This window comes from Lepidochelys kempii, chromosome 6 (assembly GCF_965140265.1).
Source record: "Lepidochelys kempii isolate rLepKem1 chromosome 6, rLepKem1.hap2, whole genome shotgun sequence".
Classification (NCBI taxonomy): domain Eukaryota; kingdom Metazoa; phylum Chordata; order Testudines; family Cheloniidae; genus Lepidochelys; species Lepidochelys kempii.
This window is the reverse complement of record NC_133261.1, coordinates 84,862,206-84,883,085: the sequence shown is the minus strand read 5'-3', so window position 1 is coordinate 84,883,085 and position 20,880 is coordinate 84,862,206. Positions and strand designations below refer to the sequence as shown.

The 20,880-nt window shown below is 40.7% G+C and overlaps 1 protein-coding gene across 9 annotated transcripts in view; it reads right to left on the bottom strand.

Moving 5' to 3' along the window:
• Positions 1 to 9,485, bottom strand: part of ARHGAP5 (Rho GTPase activating protein 5) — an 84,105-nt gene extending 74,620 nt beyond the window's left edge. For 8 of the 9 annotated variants that reach the window (XM_073348975.1, XM_073348977.1, XM_073348978.1 and 5 more), the window contains exons 1-2: positions 9,095 to 9,485; positions 3,609 to 3,718 (exon numbers count right to left, since the gene is read on the bottom strand). The gene's annotated coding sequence lies outside the window, so the exon portion shown is untranslated. Of the gene's footprint in view, positions 1 to 3,608; positions 3,719 to 5,887; positions 5,960 to 9,094 lie in introns of all 9 variants that reach the window. The other variant, XM_073348976.1, reaches the window with a different exon arrangement.
• Between the last annotated feature and the right edge of the window lie 11,395 nt (positions 9,486 to 20,880).

Genomic DNA, 20,880 nt, shown 5'->3' with positions numbered 1-20,880 from the left:
GGTTAGTCTCTAAGGTGCCACAAGTACTCCTTTTCTTTTTGCGAATACAGACTAACACGGCTGCTACTCTGAAACCTAAAAGAGAAGAACACTGAATTCTCACCTAGATAAAAACAATACAAAATATACTCCCTATGGAACTGATGCTGTACAAACTTATGCATCTCTCTAAACAGGTGAGTAGTTCAACTGAAGTTAATGGGACTATTCATATGAACAAAGTTACACGGATGGGTTAGGGTCTTATGTTTGTAAAATCCAAGTCCTACTAAAAATAGGAGGAATCTGCATGATAGTCCTTGAATACTTATTTCAGTAAAGAAATGCTTAAAAACAGAGTATAAAAACAAAAGACTTGGTAGAGTAACTAAGGAGTACACACACATACCAAAAACTAATATTTGGTATTTTTTTTTTAAATGGACTAGATTTCATAGTTGACAGCAACCCATTTGAGCAGAACAAATCACTAACAAAGTGTAGAAGGAAACAAAATGTTATCATCCAGAATTGGGATTTACAAAATAACCTTAATACTGAAATACACACAATCTTTATTTTTTACTCGGTACCATTCACATTGCTTTCAAGAAAAATAAAGGTTTAGAATGTGTTGTAAACAACAACAACAAAATTTTAAACAAACACCAAATATAATGGAGTTACTCCAGGTTCACAATGGTATCTCTGAAACAATAATATGGCACAAAGACTATCACTAACTTTTAGCTTTCTTAACAGATCATCTATTTAATTTAGAAACTATGAAGTTATGGGGAGAGGGGAAAGAGTGGAGTACATTTCAATAGCTAGTCTATTCTAATTATGATCCCCTTTGACAGACTAATGGGAAAACAAGGAGTATCAGATGACACGGAAGACTTGGTAGGACTACTGCTAGATTAGAGTACCACCCATACATTTGTACAGATGTATGGGCTCATAAAACAAACATGCAATTGTGCATGTATAAGCAATCAAAACACAAAGAAAAATTTTTAGGTGGGCTATATAGACAAATTCCAATTTTGTATCTCAATTTTGTAATCAGACTTAAATTATAATTTAGTCTTTATTTTTATTATCCTAAGAAATCCATCAACTACAGTGGATATGAATGATATGATTCCAAGAAAGCTTCTTTAGGCCTTGTTTACACAGGATGTTAGTACACTGCAAACTAATGTGCTGCAGATTTGCACCGTGGCTTGCTGCACACTAATGTCTCATATAGACAAGCTCTTAGTTTTAACAAAAACAAAAAAAAGGTTGGCATAATACATTTCCAAAACCTGCCAAAGTTTAGGTCAAGACTTAAAACAGATAGGCAAATATTAAAATGTATCTGTATTTGAAATTCTAAATTAAGATGAGGCAAATAAGAATGTATTGTAAATAGACTAAACTGATGTCAAATATTCAAGAAATTATTTTTCATGGCTTTATCTTGTAAAGCCAATGTAACGCTTCAACACAGCTTTCCATTTGACATCTAGATTAGAAAGAACTAAAACTGAGCTTCAAACTGATCAGAAGCAAAATGCTTACATGTACCATCCGTTGTCATGATACTCACTCACTTAAAATTTAAACAGTTTTCACCTACAGTGTTATCTCAGCTATGCTGCTATTACTAAAATGGGTAATTTTAAAACCAAATACATTTCATTAAAAACAAGGAATTTAAACTCAGCTTGATTTCTACATCACAGTGAGTTTTTTGGTCACAAGAGGCAAAACTATTATGCATTTTATTATGTTTGATATTATTTGCCAACAGTCTCTGACAGAAACATGTTCAAAAAGAGTAAAACAATGTAAGATTTTGTAAGTTCCTTCTTCCTAGGTTTTTCTCTGTTCTTACAACCCGGAGAATGCAGGCCTAAAACAAAATGGCTCTCTCAGCAAAACTATTTAGCAAAAATAAATTGGAACACTGTTTATAGATAATACTAGGTTTATTTGTCTTTTAAAGTAAAACACATTATAGTGGCATCATTCACAAGATAAGAATTAGACACTGAGTCAACATTTTCATTATAAACTACTTTCTGTTCCCCACAGTCCAGTAAAAATTTGCTGTGGACTGAAGGTTGGAATATAAAGTCTTGGCCAAGGAGGTCTGATTCACTGGTTTATTTCAAAAGACATATCATTTGAAATCCAGTTAGTTGAAAAAAATAGTAAACAATAATTTCAGTTACTATATCTACAAATTTAAGGTTTCATTTTCACATTCTCCTTTTCGATTTTTAAAAGTTTTATTTCCCTTGTGACTGTGAGATGGCATAAACAGGACAAAATGAATGACAACACCAAAGACTGATACCAGCTGCAGACAGAATACTGTCAAATGAGAGGTAAACAAACATCATAGAAAAAAAATCTTCTAAGCTTTCAGTTATAACAAACTTGGAGTTACTCATAATTCTAGCATATAAATGTTTTCAGACATAATTGATTTTTATTTAATGTATCCCCTTTAATATATAAACTGCACACTAAGTCTTTCCTTCTCCTCTCCTTTTAAGGAATCTGTGTTCAGAACATAATACCAACTTTCCAGTTGTACAACTGAGAAGACAGTAAGGAAGTTATTCTAAAAGACTAAAGACCTAAGAACAAGAGGAATTAAGAGATATTTCAACTGGGAATAACAGAATGAAATTAAGGAAAGAAAAATAGGTTTTTTTTGCTGAGTAGCAGTGAAAAGTTCCTGACAGGTGTATTAGACTGATGAAGATCTTTCATGGAAAGTGGCAAAAGTTGCATCAGTTGGAGCGTTGGAGCATTAACAAGATGGACAAAGGAAAAAATTGTAAGGAGGGTTGGCATTAGTAGGAACATGAACTACGTGACCCAGCAGGTCTTTTTCCATCTCATTCATATACAGATATAGCTATAGATATATAGATAGATATCGAATTAGAAAATAACACAAATAGACAATGAAATGCCTTTTAAATAAATACATGAGAAAGTAATAAACCTGTTAAAGAAATAAGCTGACTATACATTATGAGTAGGCGTTTAACAGACCATTACTACTATATTGTTCCCTAAAGGGAAGCAAGATTTTCTTCTAAGTACACCAATATAACCCTACCTCTAAATGTTCCATGTTTACAAATTTTGTAAACTTACAAATGTGCATTTTCTATAAATTCATGGTAAGATATGAGTTTATAGTCTTATTCTATTCAACATAAAATAATTACACTGAAGTATCATTAAAGATCTGATTAAAACATGAATTTCTAGAAACTTTCCCTAGGGTTTTTGATTGCTGGGAGTTCAGACCTTTGTTTTGTTTCATTTCTAAAATCCCCTACCTTCCAAAATTTTGGGGTTACTAAAGGATCACAGAGTTTCTATTTTTGGGTCCCTAAAAGAAGGGCTTTGTGAATTAAAGCATACTGAGGAAATGCATGACATCATTGCAAAAAGAGTTGCTTTGAATTGTCTATGTCTTGCCATGGGACTGAACGGGTTTTTTAATTTCAGAATGTAGTTATAAAAAAAAAAACCCATAACATATGTTGTGATCAGTATCTATTCACTTCTACTAATTTTTCAGAAGATCATGAAGATCAAAAGCCTAAACTTACCCTGATAGAAGCAAGGTACCAAGCAAGAAGATTGTTAACTTCCAGAGATTTCCCTGCAGCGATGTCACACATTTAAACTATCTCCTTCAATTAGTCCTTCCTTGAGGGATCTGAAAATGAACATATGATCCATTAATACTTTCAAAGTTATAAAGACATAAGAAAACCAGCATTGGGATAAGGTACAAAACTTTATTTTATTCATCAGAAAGATTTACTTTAGTTTAAATCTATAAATACATGAATTACATTTGTTTCCGCATATATGTACCTTAAAAATACTTACAAGAAATATATTTTTAAAATACAGTTATATATTACATTACAAGCTACTAGGTATGTTTGTCATTAGGAAGTGACAGTGGGTTATAACAATTGGAGCAGAAAAATAAAAGCATCGCTATGGCTCAAGATGAAAAACCCTCAGCTTTTGGATACAAGTTTTTTTTATTTTAATCCTCCCCAAAAATTGAATTTATACCAAGGGATGCTGCAATAAAGTAATAAGAGAGGAAAAGGTGTTACACTTCTACTATGCTGTCCTTTGAAAAAAGAACATGAACAAAGGTTCATTTTTTCCTGTCTCTGGTGGTGGTTCAGTTCTTAATTAGACTGGTTTTATTTTATTTTATTTGGGGGGGGGGGGGGGGTATACAATGAAACCTTGAGTCCTGGGAAACATTCACTAGGTTTTAGTGTTCAAGGCTGGCTATGAACTATATTGATGATGCATATACCAGAGCCATTGAACCACCAGTATTCATTTCCTTACTTTCAGACATCTCAGAATGTTCCAGGACGTTAGTTACCAAGAGTTACCCTTAGGTGTTACTTATGACAGCCTTTGTAAAGTGAGTTGATAGTCTCAGTCCATTGCCTAGTGGACAAGGGTGCACACACACCTCACTTCAACATTCATGCACATTAAACAAAGCTGTTTAGGAATGCTTGCACTACCTCTGACCATATTTAAACTTAAGTATTCAAGACTGCCAATTGGGCACCTTTCATAAGCATTAAAAAATGTAGTAAGAGTGACTATAACCAAACTGAATTATTCATTAAAAAAATTGAAAATGTGTAAATAACTTCAATAAATTATTTTAAAACGGTTAAAAACCCAGAAACACTGAACCAAGGAAGAAAACATTCAGGCTACATTTCAGGAAATAAGTGCAACACAGGAATAACTAACAAGAATAAATACAGAAACAAACTACCAAGAGAGGTGGCTTGAGCACTAACATTGCAGGTATTTCAAGATCAGAGAAGATATTAGGTTGAATGGAACAGTAAGTAGTAAAGCGAAATAGATAGCGGATGAGACTGGATGATCCAAATTTTTATTTGTTTCTGTTTTCTTTATTATATGAATTCTAAATATATCACATTACATTTTTAAAGAGCAATACAACCTAATTAATCCTATAAAGAAACTGCTATCCTCATTTTACAAACTGGGACGGACAGAAAAATTAAGTGCTTTGCCCAAAGTGGAACCCCCCCCCCCCCCCCAAAGGCAAAACTTGGCTTAAAAAACAGGTGTTTCAAGTTCTCAGTCCCTTTCTCAATCCACTAGATTTTCCATTTCATCTCTGACTGACTAATACTATATTCAGTTTGAAAATCCCTAATTCTCTTAAGATTTAACATAACCTACAAATTATTTCCACTTTTAAAAACAAAACACCCCACAGAGCTCTCAGGATGGGATCTTATATTCCAATTGTTCTAAGAGTAACTATATTTTGACTACTTGTGGCACCTTAGAGACTAACCAATTTATCTGAGCATAAGCTTTCGTGAGCTACAGCTCACTTCATCGGATGCATACTGTGGAAAGTGTAGAAGATCTTTTATACACACAAAGCATATAAAAGATCTTCTACACTTTCCACAGTATGCATCCGATGAAGTGAGCTGTAGCTCACGAAAGCTTATGCTCAGATAAATTGGTTAGTCTCTAAGGTGCCACAAGTAGGCCTTTTCTTTTTGCGAATACAGACTAACACGGCTATTACTCTGAAACCTATATTTTGACTGTTAGCAATTTCACCAAAATTGTGCTCACCAAATAAATTTACCATTTGCTATTTTTAAATTTCTTTCTAAAATCCTAGGAAGCATTTTTATGACTATTACATTACTGTATTCATATAAAAAGTTAACTACAAGTGGATGTTACATTCAGGAACCACCACAACATGTGTTGTCTTGAAATCTCAAACAACTGTTTTATGAAGACACACATGTTGGCAAACAGTAATGGTTCAAATTACCATCATTATGGAAGTCTGAACTTTTTTTCTCTAAATTAGGCTATTGGTCTTCTACAGAAGATTTTCAAATATCTGAAAGACAACTGTTAAATTTAGATACAATACCATTATTTAAACAGAAGCAAAAAGTAAAACAGTAACACAAAATTAGACTAGGCCTGATCTTGTAGTCATTATGCAGGAGCAACTCCCATTGAAGATATTCATGCTGTTCAACAAAAGTTTCTCAGTGCAAAGACTGCAGGATCAGGCTCTCCATTTACAGATAACATTATAGTTACTCAAAGACCACAAAAGCGTTGCTGGAAGGAAGATTACCAAAGGGAATTATGGGGAATTCACAACAGAACCTGCAAGATAATGGGATAAAGGAAGTGATGAAGAGGGAAAAAAAAAGAAAAAAGTCATAATTAGAGGAAGAAACTGTGAAACTGAACTAAAACCAGTTTGGCATGTGGAAGAAAAGAGAATAAATCCAGTCACTAAAAGGACAGAGAAAATAGTGGAGCAGAACTCAGCAACCCATATTTATTGTACCACGTAAATCACGTGTCCTTTTTGTTTAAGGAGGAATTGTGATGGATGGCCTAGGCCCCAGTAACTAAAAGTCAGGAGATCTGGGTTCTATTTCTAGTTCTGCCACTGACTTTTATGACCTTGGGCAAATCAAACATCTTTGTCCCAGTTTCCCTCGCTGTAAAATGAAAATAATGCTTACTCACATTTGTAAAGTGTTTAGAGATCTATGCATAAAAAGCACTCTCCAAGTACCAAATATTATTAACTATTATAAAGAGAAACTTAAGGCCAAATTTTACCTTTGAAAACATTTTGCAGTGCCTGGGATTTCTAAAAGTGTATCGTCAGTAACAAATGTTATCTTCCAGTGCTAAAATAATTGCTCACTATAGTAGTAGTATAAAATTATTGTAGATTTACTCAACATTTTCTCTAGTAACTGCCCATTTACAGTAGAACATCTCTATGCACACCTCTATGTGACTAAATTTTGAAGTCATGAATTACTCATTCATTCCAGACATCCACTTAGACAAACTTTTATTCCTTCAATAAAGGTAAATTCACATTTAGAATCAACTCTGGAAGCTGCTTTCTAGAAAATTTAAAGAATATCCCACATATTAGTCTATTAAAAATAATAAATGTTTCAAATTACATGTAAGGCATCCTCCAGGAGTGCCACTATATTTACCTTTAGTTAAGGAAGTACTTTTTGGTGGTCTGATAAGATTGCCAGCATCCTTTAATACCTTCATTAAAAGGAATGGAATTATTTTTAGTAGCATTATTCTTTAATGAAGATGCTCAGAAAACCCAAATATATTAATATGTTTATGTAAACTTCATAGAGAAATTTTCCTTGAAAGTAAAGACCTATGGGACAAAAAAAATTTAGCTTTAACCTCAAAAAACAAATTCTGTTTGTTTATACCTGTGCTAACAATAGGATTTTAAGACCATTTGTTCTGAGCATAAAATATTTAATTGGATTAATTATGTTACCAATGCCACACCTTAGAAAAAATAAAGCCTAACACTACCAAAAGAAGAAACTTGGCTGTAAGTTCTTCATTTTATTGCGTTGTTCACAATTGCACTATTAAACCTATTTACATTCCAATCAAGCTTATAAAAGGTGTTTTAATAATTTGCATATTCAGTGTTTAGAATGTTATTTTCCCAAATTAAAAGCAACAAGCTAGTGATAACGTAACAAACTCTTAAAGTAGTGTTCTGACACTATATGATGTACTATATCACCACTAAAAATATCACCACTATATTAACTGCACACTCACTATGTTATAGTAAAATTACTGTATTTAAGTTGTAGCATATTACCATAAACAAAACCAATAGTTGCAGGAAAAGAATATAAGCGCCCATGTCAAAAATGTACCTGGATGCTCATTTATAAACCAACAAGTTTTAAATATGCACTGTTAATTCTTTTTTTTTTTTTAAAAGCATAATTCTGGGATTATGGTAACTGTTGTCACAGCTGAAAACAGCTTTCATACCACAGAACCTTATAAGGTAGGACTCCGTGACATCAACACAATAAAAAAATACCACCTATTAACTCCGCATTCATTTATGACATGGGTATTCCAGTATCAGTGCTGTAATTCATTTCAATAGTAGTGAAAGCCTTCCAAAGACACACAGTTAAAATGGACGTTCGATTGATCAGCAAATGCAGTGATCCATTTCAGTTTTATTCTGCAGTGCACACTTTTAAAAAAATTCTGTCAATCTCTACTACCTAAGCAAAAAAAAATAAATTATCTGTGTGAATCTCAACTTAAGAACACACACACACACCTCTATGACTATTTTGTTTTGGACTTAAAATGTTTGACTCCCACTTATTAGGTAAATCCTTAGCACTGAGTATACCGAAAGCCTCATACCCAGAGGGGGCAAAAAAGGGGGGTAGCTTCCCATTTTCTCTGTTATTGATCCTAAATTTTTTTTTTAACAGATCCAGTGTTTTACCCTCCCTATATCATGCATCTGCAGCACCGTACTGTTATTTCTATATGTATCTCTGGAGCTTTCCTTGGGTGGAGAAAGTCTAAAGGTTACACCGGTGGAACGGATATAAATGCTGTAAATTGCAACATCTTATCCTGGATCCCCTATTTCAAAGGCTTAAAACCCACCTGGTGGAAAAATAGAAACGCACACACATCATTAAGGGAGCGAAGTTTGCTGAGATTTAATTTCAAGGAATTTTTGAGGCGTGAGAGAAGGGGGCGAGGGTGGGAGAACTGAGAACAGTTGAAATCCATTAGAGAAGGGGAAAAAAGAGAAAGGAAGAATTAGGAGGAGGAGGAAGGAAGGCGAGAGGACGAGGAAAGCTCCCCCCACAACCGTGACCAGCTGGCAGCCTCGTACGGCAGGCTCAGACCCTCCCATTGCTCAGGCCTTGCCCTTCACCTGTCTGGGACCAGGCAAGCTCACTCCTCTCCCGCCCTCCCCCGCGCGTAGGTGGCGGGCGGCGCTGGGGCAGCCGGCTCCCGGTTCCGCCGCTCCCAGCGGGCAGCCGTCCCGGCTCTCCGAACTGGTTACACCCAGCGGCGGCGCCAGCTGCCCCTTCTCCGCCGGCCGGCCGGCCCCGGCCCCCGCAGCCCGGGGTGGGGAGCCGGGTGAGATCCCAGGGGGACGGATTCTTTCCCCTACCTCGCGCGGTCGGGATCCGGCTCCTCCGCGGCGGCGGGGGTTGCAGCATTCCCGGGACGCGCTCTCCTCGCCAGCGGCTTCTCCTCCCCGCCGGGCTTCCTGGACTCGCCGGCCCTCAGCCGCCGCGGCCCCGTCCCACCTCCCTGGCGCTCTCGGCTCAGTAATGGCGGCCGCTGAGCCTCCCCGGCTCTCGCTTCGCTGACGGAGTCTCTCTCTCTCTCTCTCTCTCTCCCCCTAACTTTACCTCAGCAGCTTCCCTCCCGCTCCCGCCGCCGCGCGCTCCCGACGCCCGGCTGCGCGTGCGCGGGAAGAAGCTCTGCTGCTCCCGCGAATTTCCTGGGAAGCTGGGCGGACGCGCGCCTTCCCGCACTCCCAGTGCGCGCATCCGTACGGGCGCGAGCTGCCGCGGCTGATTTACTCCCTCTTGGCTAAATGGCTAGTCCAAGGAACTGGCAGAGGTTGAGCCTCCGGTTCTAATCCCACCTCAAACCCTAATTAAGGGCTACGTGTGCGGCCCTGGACACCAGACCCTTAAGCCCAACTTTTTGAAAGTAGCTGTCCAAAACATTGAGCAGATGAAGATGGTCTTTTACAAGAGGGGGAATACAACCTTTGCCCACACCCCCCATCCTCCCCTCTATAAAAATAGGGTAGTGACACTTGCCTACCTAGTAACATAGTTCGGGAAATTTAATTCACACAGGGAAAAAAAGCGAGAATTAAAAGCGTGAGGGCACAACAATCAGTATTAAAGCCTATGAAATTTCCTTAACGCTTCCCCTTCTGAGACTGTTTTCAAGTGCTTATAACTTTGCCAGACTATAACTGTTTGGACTGAGAATTCCAGCCAACACCTGCTGCTCCTCAAAGTCATCTAAGGAGTCAGTGGAGCCCCAAAGAACTCTGCCCAGAGAGTGATCTACAGCTGTGGGTCCTTTCCCGTCCTTGTCCGAACTTTCTCCTCTCTACCCCCTTCTCCACTTTCCTTCTCCTGCTGTGACGGATGGCTGTCTTAGCCAGCATCAGGAGCAAGCTGACAAGGAAATCTTGCAACTTTCTGAGGCTACAGCTTGGGGGTGAGTGAATCAGGAGGTGCAGGGAGAAGTGTAGCTAGAACCTCAGTAGGAGGTTCTGAAGGAAGGGCTGCAACCTGATGCATTCTGTGTAGATGTGCACCAGGTACACAAAAAGGACAGTTGTTAGGGGAGTTTGTGTTTGTGAACCACACCAGCTACACAGCTGGGCTCAGGGTTCTATGAAGGAACCGCCAACCATAGGCAGCGTAGAGGGGATGTTGGGGCATGCAAGGTCAAGTATACCTCCCCCAGATTTGTGCTTGGCCTGCCAGGGGGAAGGAAAAGGGCTCTGTCCTTGTCTCGCTGCACCTGCCCCCTGGCACACTCAGGCCCTGTCACTGCCAAGCAGGCTTGGTTGGGGACCAGCCACTTCTCACGACCGCTGCTCCTGGTTGCTGCTCTGCGAGAGCCAGGGTACAGAGGCACATTTCCGGATCCCTCAGCCCCTGTCCCCAGCAGCCGTGCCTGGGCAGTGGGCAACCCACTGCCTCTGCAGTTTGGCTCGTACAGGCAACCATTGCGCTTCATAGAGCGGTGACCCAGAGCAGCCAGCTTTAGCTGACTCCTTCGAGAAGCGGCTCCTTCCTGGGCCCGGCTGCCAGGGAGAATGCTCAAATGTGCCAGGGGGCAGTGGGAGGAGGACAGAGCCCCCTTCTCCCCTACAGCTAATTCTGGTGGGGCAGCGAAAGCATGGGGGTCTAGACTGGGAGCAGAGCAGGGAGATCATTGGACAGAGGAGATATGTGGGGTGGTCACATGTCCTTCCCTTTAGATTGTGCCCCCCCCCAACATAAGGAGGCACAAGTTGTCTATGCCATTGACTAATATCCCTGGCAAGCTGTGGGACCAGAATGGAGTGCAGACTGGCCCTCTGGGGCTCCTCGCCCTCCTTCAGTGGCAACAAGTCCCACCTCTTGGTGTCAGGGCAGGACACAAGGGCAAGGAAGTGGATGGTGTGAAGCACAAGTAATACAGATGTTTTTCCTGGGCCCAGTTCAGAGGCAAACCAGCTGAATATTGTGCATTCGGCTCTGGTTGCATGTTTGGGTCAGCCAGGGAGGCTCACAGGACAGGGACCCATTGATGAGTTCCAGAGGGCCAGGGTGGACAGCCTCATGCAGTGGTTAAGAACCATAGGTCCTCTCAGACCCTCCTATTATAGTCCAGGAGGTCTCAGACTGGTGGTACCAGCCAGGACCAACCTCCAGTGCACCAAGGGAGATTCTACCACCTGCACACACAGATGAGGGTTATGTAGCAGGGGTTCTGAGAGGAGATCCTCCCACTAGGTGGCTGCCACTTTCTTGGTTGCAGAGACTAGCTTCCAGGTCCTGGTGGAAGACTGGCAGCTCAGAGGGGACACACTGGTCATACTGGAGTCTTCAGAGGTGGTGGAGGAAAGTATGCACCAGCGTGCTCCACCCTAGACTACCTGCACTGTAAAGGAGACTCTACAGGACATGGAAATGGAAGGCAGGGACCTGGCTGCAGTTGTAGACCAAGCCCTGCCTTCCCTACACCAGGGGGAGACTCAGCACATCCACAAAGACCGAGTGCAGCCTTGGCCAGAAAAACTCCAGGATTATCTTCTGGGGACCATCCAGGGTTCCCAGCGGCAGGCTCAGTGTGGTAAATTAGTTCCAGAGCATCTGATTGAGCACCAGTGCCCTCCCGCAAAAGGGAAAGGTACCGGAACAGCCCTGTCCATCTCTGCAACCAGTGACCAACCTGGTCTTGTTATTGACCCAATTCTCCAGGGCCGTGATGAGCTGCCACAATCTTAACAACCAGTTCCCTCCTCACCCCCCAAGGGGGTCGTGGCCCACCCTTGCCCCCCGGGACTCCTGCCCCATCCACCCCTGTCCCCAGAACCCGGCAGGAGGGTCTCATGGGCCACCGCAGTGGGTGCCCACCATGCCCTGCCCCTAAGAGCCAGAGGGACCTGCCGGGGGATGAGGTAGGGAGGTGGGTGCTTACCTGGGGCGGCTCCCAGGAAGCATCCGGCAGGTCCCTCTGGCTCCTGGAGGCGGGATAGCGTAGCTAGGGGGGGAGCAGGGGGAGCAGCTGCTCCCCCCACCAGTCACATCAAAAGTGGCCCCTTAGGCACCAACTCCCTGGGTGCTCCGGGGCTGGAGCACCCATGGGGAAAATTTGGTGGATGCAGAGCACCCACTGGCAGCTCCCCGCCCCACGCCCGGCCCCAGCTCACCTCTGCTCCACCTCCACCTCCTCCCCTGAACACGCTGCCCCGCTCTGCTTCTCCGCCCCACCCCCCCAGGTTTCCCGCCAATCAGCTGTTCATGCGACAAGCCTGGGAGGGCTGAGAAGCAGGTGGCGGCTTCGCGCTCAGGCCCAGGGAGGTGGAGGTGAGCTGGGGCAGGGAGCGGTTCCCCTGCGCATCCCCCGAGTTACCTGCTACAGCGCGGGCAGCCCTCCTCACGCCCCCCTCCGCCCCAGCTCACCTCCGCTCCCCCTCCGCCTCCCTGGGCCTGAGCGCAAAGCTGCCACTTGCTTCTCAGCCCTCCCAGGCTTTCCGTGCGAACAGCTGATTCGTGGGAAGCCGGGGGGTGGGGCGGAGAAGCAGAACGGGGCGGTGCATTCAGGGGAGGAGGCAGAGCAGAGGTGAGGTGAGGTGAGCTGGTGCCGTGCAGGGAGCTGCCGGTGGGTGCTCTGAACCCACCAAAATTTTTCCCATGGGTACTCCAGCCCCGGAGCACCCATAGAGTCGGTGCCTAAGGCGCCACTTTTGGCCAGTTGTTAAATTTAGAAGCCCTTTTAGAACCGGTTGTCCCTCATGGGAGAACCAGTTCTAAAAGGGCTTCTAAATTTAACAACCAGTTCCAGCGAAGCGGTGCAAACCAGCTCCAGCTCACCACTGCTCCAGGGGGAAGGGATCAGTGGCAGAACGGTAGATGCCCAGATAGAGTAGCAGACCTGTACCCCAGCAGATGGCACAGAGAGCAGATTGGAGGGCGCCCACCTGCCACATATCACTGAGATATGTGGGAGGGGATGAAGCAGAAGGGGTCAAGCTTGGGAGAGGACAGACAGAAGAGCCTGTCCCCTTTAGATCGTGCAATGGAACCCAAAATTCCTGAGTCTCAACATACCTCTGCTGCCAGCAAACATCTCTGAAACCCACTGACAAAGTGTATCATTCCCTTTTAATGCTCGTCTGCATAAAGAACCACCCTATTACTGCTATCAGTCACTCTATTAGCTCAAGCAGCAGAAGCGTATGGAAGTGTAAAGGTTCCAGCCCTGTCGATGATCCATGTGGGTGTCCATACAATGCCAAAAAATTGAATTTGTTTGGGTTTTTTCAATTTGCCTTTTTAAAATCATAGGAAATTAACAGAAACGGAAACCACCAAACATTAAGCCTGAGAAATCAGGCATTCCCTAATTCTAGCATTTCTTAACTTTCGAGTCCTTAACTTGGCAGACTTAATAACGTTCTTTTGTGCATAATTATATATACATATTATAAAATTCTGGAAAGAAAACAGGAAATTAGACGGCTAGTTCAACAATCTTCTAATCCCTTCTGAAGACCCGCTTCTTCTGAGTTCTTCTCTACATGAGAAAGTTACACCAATTTAACATCATTGGTTTAGAAACCAATTTCGTAAATTGGTAAAAACTACTTGTGTGAACACTTTCAGTATAAGAATACCCATACCAATTTAGCTTACATCAATTCCTCACTGGTTTAAGTTAAATCAATATGATCCACTTTAAAACTGAAATGAAAGAGAGTGTCCACACAAGAGGCCTGAACCAATTTAGGGTTTTTTAAACTCACCACTACTTTTCTGAGTTTTGAATTTTTAATCTTAACTCTGAATTGCCTGACTTTCAAGTACTTGGGGTATTTTTCTTTTTCTGTTTTGTTTAAAGTTTACAACTTAGAGCATTATAATTACATTTTACATTACTGCATATCAAGTTACAGTTTAAATTCTATCTGAAAGTTTTTGCCTCATATTTTAAGAAAACTTATTTGTATAGCTTTCTAAAAGCATTGAAATTGTTTATCTGAACATTTTAAAGTAATGTAATTTAAAGTAATTTTTAAAAAATGTTTTATCCCATATATTTGTGTATAAGGCAACTCACATATGAACCACCCATTTTGCCTGCAATCTGAACATTAAAGTCATTCAGGGAGTAAAATTAAAACAATCTGAGTTGGTTTATATTTTTATATAAACCATAGTACTAAGTGGGACCAGGAAATATCAGGATAACCTGTCCAGCAAGCCTATACCTTAAGAATATGAAGATGAGGCAGGCTGCCTGAATTAGGAGCATATGAAATCATCATTAGAAGTTGCACTCCTTCAGAGCTTCAGTAGGATTGTCCCTTCTGCTTACAGGTCTTTGAGGAATCTCCTCACTCACATATGGAAGCAGAGTGAGTTAACTGCCTCTGCAGCACCATTTCCTTGTGCCCCCTCCCTCAGTCCCACCAAGCATGCTCCACTAGAGAAAGGGGCAGAGATTGTAAAGTCTCTTTGCAGGAGTGGGTAGAGTCAGGGGGAATGCTCATTCTTCGTCTTCTTCTTCTTCTACTGACTCATGGTATCTCAAACAGATTATTAAAAGAAAGCTGAAAGCCTACAAGAAATGGAAGATGGGAAGGATCTGTAAAGAAAGCTACCTCTTGGAGGTCAGAAGGTGTACGGGAAAAGTGAAAACTGCCAAAAGCCAAGTAGAGCTAGACCTTGCAATGGGAATTAAAATAGTAAAAAGTTCTATAGCCCTAAAAAGAAAACAATGAAAGAAGTGGGACCCCTAAACACTGAGTATAGAGTAGAGATTAAAGATAATCTTGGCATGGCCCAACACCTAAATGAATATTTTGCCTCAGTTTTTGAATAAAGGTAATGAGCTTAGGGGTAGTTGAAGCAGGAAATGAGAACATGGAAGTAGAAATTACCACATCTGAGGTAGAAGTCAACCTCAAACAGATTAATGGGGCCAAATCAAGGGGCCTGAATAATCTCCATCCAAGAATATCAAAAGAACTGGCAGAACAAGCCCAATAGCAAGGACTTTTAATGAATCTGTAAACTTAGGGGTCACTCTCTGTTACAGCAATATGCTGTTTATTGCTAATTATCCTTTGTGCCTTCTTTGCGACACAAATCCCCCTTGGAAACGCCACAGTACCTCAAGTGTCTCACTCTTGGGTGCCTGGCATTCCATGAAAACTCTGTAACTCATTGGCTAGTTCTATCTCTCGCTAAGGCAACATGATGTGAAGAGGAAGCAACAACTCATTGCCATCCTCCCTCCCTCCCTCCCTCTCTCTCTCTCACACACACACACACACACACACGCATTTCCTTCACTGGCAGCAAGAGGAGAGGAGAAGGCAATTCATGTCTTTATCCATTCCCTCCCCCTTCTCCCCCAACACTTCTGGAAGGTTAGAAATGCAGTCTTGCTTACAAATCATAGAGCAGACCAGCAACATACACACTCCTCCCACTGGCATAGTATTTTCTTCATTGCCTTTACTTTTCTATCACTGCTTTCTTTCCATAATGATGTAAGCATGGTGTCTATTGGTTATAAAATACTGTATTATATAACTAATAGACAAAACGCTTACAACATTGTTACTACATGGTTTAATTAATTATTGTAGCATACTAGGTAGTATTTTTGTAAGGGAAAACAAGTCAACCTGGAAGCACAAAGTATTTATAAATTACAGAAATGTTATTTAATTTCTGATAGGAATCACTTAGATATCTTTAGTTACTTAATAGGCCCACAACATCACAGAGACTCACAACCAGGGATTCAGCTGTAGTGGAAAGACAGCACCCCCAAAAACCTATTGGTTTCCTAGTTATAAAGCATAAAATACCTTTCCAGTCCCAGAGAAGGTATTCCCTACATCCCCCTTTTGCTTTCACCTGGCTTGAATTATTGTTTGTTAATTATGCTATTGCATTCACCTGTATCTTTGAGATATTTGCATGATTTGCGATTCCCAAAGGAATTTCATAACTAGTGTAAATCATTGCTCAGAAGCCAGGTTATGCAAAATCAAGCATACTTTTACTATGATGCATCTTCCCAAAGAATTCTTGACATGTTGTATGTAAACAAAAAGTACCGTTTAGTAAATCATTAGGTTACCATAGTTCAGTGTTTAGATTTGCAGAAATAAATAAGTAGGGCTGTCTTGTAAAATAACTGTGGTGTTTTCTCAATCTTATTATTATACCGGAAATGAACTGTCCCATGCTAGAAGAATTATTGAGCAAAGAGGACCAGTAAAATAACTCAATAGCTCTGTATGTAATCATTGATATGTACATCCATAAATAGTCATTGTAGGAGATTGTAGGCTTCTTGAAAATATGATAATTTGTATATATTAATCCCTCCTTTACTGGCTTTTTTTGGAGTAGGGTTGATAGTTTATCTGTAAAAAGCTGAAGTGTCAGTAAAACTTAAGTATGTCAATAAACTATTTTTATATGGATTGTTCATTAAAGAAAATGAAGAGTTTTCTAAATATTGTAGGATATAATTTCCATGACAAGATCCTGGTCTTAAGTGTAATCCCTAAGTGATTTACTTTATCATCCCATTGCTTCACTCTAGTTTTGACAACAGTGAGTGACAGAATCATCACTCTTTCCCTATCAATACTCAGGAAACACTACGCTTATTCAGTTAAAGCCACAGGTTTAGGAGAGACTTTTGGCACAGCATTGCCTTGGTGGTGGGGGCGGACTACCGAGACAGACTGTTGTTCCTCTGTTAGGCGAGTATAAATCCCTCCCTCCCTTCACTGTGTGTTCCACACTTCAAAATAGTGAAGCTTGTTCTCCCTTGTGTTCCCAGATAACTTTGTGGGCCAATGAGGTGGAGCCATAGACCCATCTTTGCCATGCACCATTAGGGAAATGTGTTCTCCACAGGAGTGTACAGAAAAAGCAGTTTTTGGGAGCTCCTTAGGGAACTGCAAATAACCTTGCTTTCCATGAGCACACAATGGGAGGAAAGTTCCTTTCAGTATTCTCCTGGACAACCCCTGCATGGATCCTGTGAGCAGTGGCTGCTGGATACATGTAAACCTGAATGCAGTTGTCCTTTCTCTGACTCCCCCAACCCTAAATCCACACCATTAATGGGCAATATGGAGCCCAGCTCCACTGCACACAGGAAGTGTGGTTTCCAAATAGTCTAATGGTTAGCGCATGAGACTGGGGCTTCACAGACCTATATTCTAAGTCCTACTTAGGCGGGTCACTTACTCTCTCAGTCTTCCCTCTATAAAATGGGTATAATACTTATCTGCCTACCTCATTGGGTTGTTGAGAGGATTAATTAGTTAAAATTTGTAGGGCAATTTGAAGATTTAAAGTGGTATTTAAATATTATGTATTTATTATTATTCCTGGCCCAGTGAGACCCAGAACTGCAGTGGTTTCACTACTCTGAGAGCTTTTCATAGCCCCTGCTACCATGGATGAATTTCATCATCCTGAAGAAGGTTGCATTCTTCCTTTAGTGTGAAAAGAAAAGACAACATAGGGAGAATCCAAAGAACAAAATAAAATGCAGAAAACAAATTCTTCTGAAGAAAAAACCAATAAGTCTGAGAGGTTAAATAGATACCTAGGAGTTCAAAATAAAGAAAATCGAAGAAAAAAATGTAAGACTAAAACGCAAAACAATTAAAAATATTGTCTGAAAAGCTTGACTGTCTCAATGATCATCTGCTCTTGCCTTAGAAATATATTTTTAAAAAAATTGCACAATGCCAGATATTTAAAACGTCACCAGAGGTTTCACTTCACATAATATCTGTTCTTCATTTTATTTAGCAAAATTAACCAAACAAAGGTTTAGCCAGGGATCTTGCATGTTTTTGATTTAAAGATTTTACAGGGAAAGTTTAGCACTTTGCAATATGCCAATAGAACCTAAACTTTCATGGTGTTTTAGGAACTCTACAAGAGGTAAACTTTTACTTACCCACACACAACTGAAGAGTAGGCTAGCCAATTATTTATTTGTTTTATAATAAACCAATCTTAGTTTCAATTCCAAGGCCCTGACTACTGTAATCCAGCATCAGAGAAATCTTGAGTACAGTACAATGGAATGCAATGCATCGATGGCACTCTCCCCCCCGCCACACGCACCCCCTGCACCTTCTTTAGGAGGCTCAGGGTAGCCACTGCATTAGCATCCTTCTCAGCCAACACAGCCAATTGTTGCAGCCTGTACTGAGTTGGATAGCCATTCCCATAGACTTCTTGATAATTATGAATTATTTCAAATCAGGTACCAGTCTGGTGCAGGAGACGGAGGAAGGATCTTTGTGAACAAACATGCTTTTTCTCTTGCCTGCATTCTTAGTGAAGAAATCAATGAGTGAGGCTTTGGCAGCTGCTGGTGAGAGATTACACTTATCACAGGTGAACAAGAAGGGGACTGAGAGAGGCAGATACCAAAGAAGACTCCTGGGGACAGGGGTATGAAGGTGGTTTGCTGTTACCATCCCTCCCTCTCTGCTTTCAGACAACTCAAGCATTTCTATTTAGGTGCACATTGCTCTTTTTGGGGAGGAAGGAGGGTTAGGGAGAAGATGGTTTCCTTTAGCTCTTTCTGTTAGATAATTGGATAGTACCAAAATATTGCAGCCCCTGATGCCTCAGGAATACAACAGTCTAGGAAATGGGTGGATTTTATTTGCCTAATGTTTTAAAGCTATAATTGAGGATTTCTCTCTATGAAATAAAAAGATGCTAAATATGCCTTAGGAGAGGTGGTGGAAAATGTTTAGACACCATTCAAAATGATTGCAAACACTGTAAGGTTGCTATGCATGCAGATGACCTAACTAAGCATATATACTCTAAATCCTCATTTGACTGTAGTATTGTTGGTCAAATCCTAACCAACACACCAAGAGGCTTTGGATGGCCAAATTATAGAACTTTCAGATATTAGCCCCTTGGCTCTTACAACATATGTAATTACTAAAATCATTATTTTCAAAAGTCTTTTTTATAGGGAAAGTACTTTCTTCCCCTCCCCAATAAGAATAGTTAGTTCAAATACTTTGGTATTTTAATATCATAAAAAGAACTATTGCCTCAAAATTAAACCCATTTGGTGAGTTATAAGAGCTACAACTTGAATTTATGGAGTTCATTTTAGAATTTGAAAATAATACATTGTATACAGATTTCTAATATTAAAGCACTAATTGTAAGGATATCCCATGTCCTCAGAAATAAGAAAAATTGAAAACCTAATAGGAACAAAAAGTACTTACCCACTAGCAGGGAAGAAGGTATAGCTACAACAGTCAGACATAAAATGGCAACTCCAGGGCTGCTGTTCCCATTTGTCTCTCCCAGGTTTAAAGGGCAAGCTCTGAGAAAAGCATGCTGAAAGAGGTTAGCTATTAAGAAAGGAACTGCATTTTTATGTTTGCAAGGGATAGATGGAAAAGATCTTGGGTTTCTAAAATATCTTTTTGATAGTATGCAAGTGTAAAAGAACTAGATACTTTTTGGGCATCCACTTGGAGTTAACCTTTAATGTACCATAGTACTGTAATTCTGATGCATCATAAGACTACGTTCTAAAAGTAATTGCTTTGGAAGAGAGCAAACTGAGATCAAATAGGAAACATACCTGTTATGATATTTGTGATTAACTAACTAGTATTTCCTGATTAATTATTAAATAAACATACATCCTGATCCTGCAGCCTTTACTTAGTCAAATGTCCCATTGCAGTCAATGGTAGTATTAAGATGTTGGGTAGGGATCACACCAATTATTTGTTAAATCATATGTAAAGAGATAGGAGTGGTGCAGAACTACCAACATATGCTCTGATCCTGGAAAGAGAGCTGTGTGCCCTCTGATTGCATGGAGCCCAGCTGATTTCAATGGGGCTTCCTGCAGCCCACAGGAGTCCATACGCATTGTCCTCTTTGCAGGATAAGGGCCATAGTATACTGGCAGGCTTCAGCTGATCTGACAAAAATCTTTATATCTAGAGTTCCAGGCTCTGACGCCAAGGTGACTCAGCAGAAAAGTTTTGTATGCCAACTTCTTACTTTCTAAATCATAAATTTTAAAACAAATATAAAATAAATGGTCATCTTGGCAAACAAACCTTAAAAAAATGTTGTCAAAACACAAAAGTTATTTGCACATATATAATAAATGGAACATGTTTTGGAGTTTCTTTTGTTTTTGTAAATGTTTTAATGGGACTTTATACGGACATATTTGAAGGCACACCTGCACATATTTAAGTCACTGGGAGATGGATCAGGCCCTAATATTGTTTAAGCAGTTAAGTGCATTCTTATCAAAAGCATTGGCATTCATGTCACTGCAGGTATAGGATTTTGTTACTGCATTGTAACCCACTGTGATCACAGGCTTCATATCTTGATATAAATAATTTTTCTACCATACACCCAAACGCAAATTTGGAAAAAAAACCACCTATGTCTCAAGAAAAAAGTGTTTGGAGTCTGGTTTAATTCATTCCACATCTTTAACTAAAAGATGTATTCTTTGCAGTGAAATTTTCCTGCCAAATCTTAACAGGAAAAAATGTACAATATTTTTTGGCAGCCAAATACCTGTCTTCACCCAGGCAAGATTCCCATTAACTTCAGTGGAAGCAGGAGCAGACCTTAAGCA